Source organism: Mus pahari, chromosome 13 (assembly GCF_900095145.1).
Source record: "Mus pahari chromosome 13, PAHARI_EIJ_v1.1, whole genome shotgun sequence".
NCBI classification, from domain to species: domain Eukaryota; kingdom Metazoa; phylum Chordata; class Mammalia; order Rodentia; family Muridae; genus Mus; species Mus pahari.
Genome location: NC_034602.1, coordinates 95,665,281 through 95,667,939, shown reverse-complemented (window position 1 = coordinate 95,667,939; position 2,659 = coordinate 95,665,281).

Genomic DNA, 2,659 nt, shown 5'->3' with positions numbered 1-2,659 from the left:
GAGTGTGAGTGTGTGTGTGTGTGTCTTGGGGGGGGGGGCAGGGTGTAGGATTGAAATTCCCCAGCCGGAGGATTGTTTAAGCAGATCATGGTGCATGTCTAGATGAGGCACCACTCAACCATCAAAGATGGCGAGACTAAGAAGTATGGAGGTGAACCACCAGGTGGGAAGAAGGCTGTAAGGCTGTTCACATAATGACCAGTAAACTTAGAATTATCTCAAAAGATTTTATAAATGTTAATATTTGTCTCAGGATTATAGGCCATGGAATTGCTTTGTTTTCTAGCTTGTCTTTAGTTGATATGTTATTTATATAATAAGTTTATAATAAAACTAAAGGCATAATGAAGGCAATGTTGGCAGTTACCTGGCAGCTTCTTTTTATGTAGAGCAGTCCTCACAAGAATGAAATGACTGTAAGCATACATATCTGTAGGTGTGTAGTTGTCACTATACATATCTGTAGGTGTGTAGTTGTCAGTATACATATCTGTAGGTGTGTAGTTGTCAGTATACATATCTGTAGGTGTGTAGTTGTCAGTGTATATATCTGTAGGTGTGTAGTTGTCGGTATACATATCTGTAGGTGTGTAGTTGTCAGTGTACATATCTGTAGGTGTGCAGTTGTCACTATATATATCTGTAGGTGTGTAGTTGTCAGTGTACATATCTGTAGGTGTATAATTGTCAGTATATATATCTGTAGGTGTGTAGTTCTCAGTGTACATATCTGTAGGTGTGTAGTTGTCAGTATACATATCTGTAGGTGTATAGTTGTCAGTATATATATCTGTAGGTGTGTAGTTGTCAGTGTACATATCTGTAGGTGTGTAGTTGTCAGTATACATATCTGTAAGTGTGCAGTTGTCACTATACATATCTGTAGGTGTGTAGTTGTCAGTGTACATATCTGTAAGTGTGTAGTTGTCGGTATACATACCTGTAGATGTGTAGTTGTCCATCCCCTCTGTTGTTTTGTCCTGTTCTTCTTAGATGTTGACTTTACATCTCTGGTAATATTTGACTGTTTTAGTTTTAAGAGTGAGGAATAAGCACAGGTTCAAGCCAGGCATGTCTCAGCAAGGAGGAGTGGACATAAACTCTCACCCCAACCAAGAAGCAACCTAACATTGACATCCACTTGCAAAGGAAAAATTCATTTTCTCCATTGGATCCTCACTGGGTATATTAACCACACTTAGGGCAGGTTCCATGCCTAGCAGTAAATGGCCAAGAAAGAAGAACTCAATGGTGTTTTTGTCTTACTTGCTTTGTTTGGGCTTTCTATGTCTTACTGCTCTTTTGCTTGTTTATTATGGTTTCTGATTTTGTGTTTTTATAGTGTGTGTGTACACGAGCGTATGTGAGTGCATGTGCCTGTGTGTGGGGGTGTGTTTCTTATGTTTTTTTCTCTCTCTTTAATTCTGGTTTGTTTGCTTTTTTTTCTTTGCCTGTTTGTTTTCTAGAGAAAGAAGAGATGGAGCTGGGTGGGTGGGAAGGATCTAAGAGAAGTCGGGGGAGAGAAAACCATGATCAGAAGATACTTTATGAAAAAAAATTCAATTGAAAAAGACTGAGGAGTCAAAAAACAAATAGGAAGTTGACTTGGACATGTTAACCTTGATCTTTGTACGATAATCTACCCAAGACTCTTCTCTTGGAGTGTCTCAGGACTCTATAAAAGGCTCCTTGACTTACAATGTGAGTCATGATTCCTCTATTTCCATACCAAATCTCCCTTGCTCTTTCTTTCTCCCCACTTCTCTCCAGCTTCTTAGTAAATCTCAGAAATACTTCAAAGGACAGTGGGAACATATATCTGATTTCATCTAGGAATTTTACAATTAAGGATTTTTTTTTTTAGTATCAAAAGAATATTTGTTTATATTTGTCCAGGAATTAATAAAGGCAGTAAGCCTCCGAATAGTTTGCTTAAACTATGTGTACTTTTCAGGATACACAGAGCCAGATGTTGTGATTCAGCCTCTGAATTTCAGTATTTGGGGTGGTTAAGGCAGGAAGGTCACAAGTTCAAGACCACCTGAGCAACATAGATTATCCTGTAAGACCAGAAACAAAAAGGGAACACGTTGGAGTTTTTAATACATGTGTTAATTTAATATGTGTATCAAGGGTCATTTAGTTTAACATTAATTCCCAAACTCTGTGCCCACAAAGGAGAGAACTATACAAAACAGATAGTTTAAAAAGAATGTTCCTGCCGAGCAGTGGTGGCTCACTCCTTTAATCCCAGCACTTGGGAGGCAGAGGCAGAGGCAGAGAGGCAGAGGCAGGTGGATTTCTGAGTTTGAGGCCAGCCTGGTCTACTGAGTGAGTTCCAGGACAGCCAGGGCTATATAGAGAAACTCCGTCTTGAACCCCCCCCCCCAAAAAAAAAAGAAAAATGCTCCCAGGGCTCACCTGGGAGAGGGGATGTATTGGCTCACAACAACCTGTGTGTGCCCACTGGGGTCAAGACAAGGCAGGCACTCATTGTCTGGAAGATAAAAGTCCTGACACTGAGTTTGTTCTCACAGACTCAGCCCCACTGCGTTTAAACAGAGATCTACCTCAGAAACATTTTTCTTTCTTTCTTTCTTTCTTTCTTTCTTTCTTTCTTTCTTTCTTTCTCTCTCTCTCTCTCTCTCTCTCTCTCTCT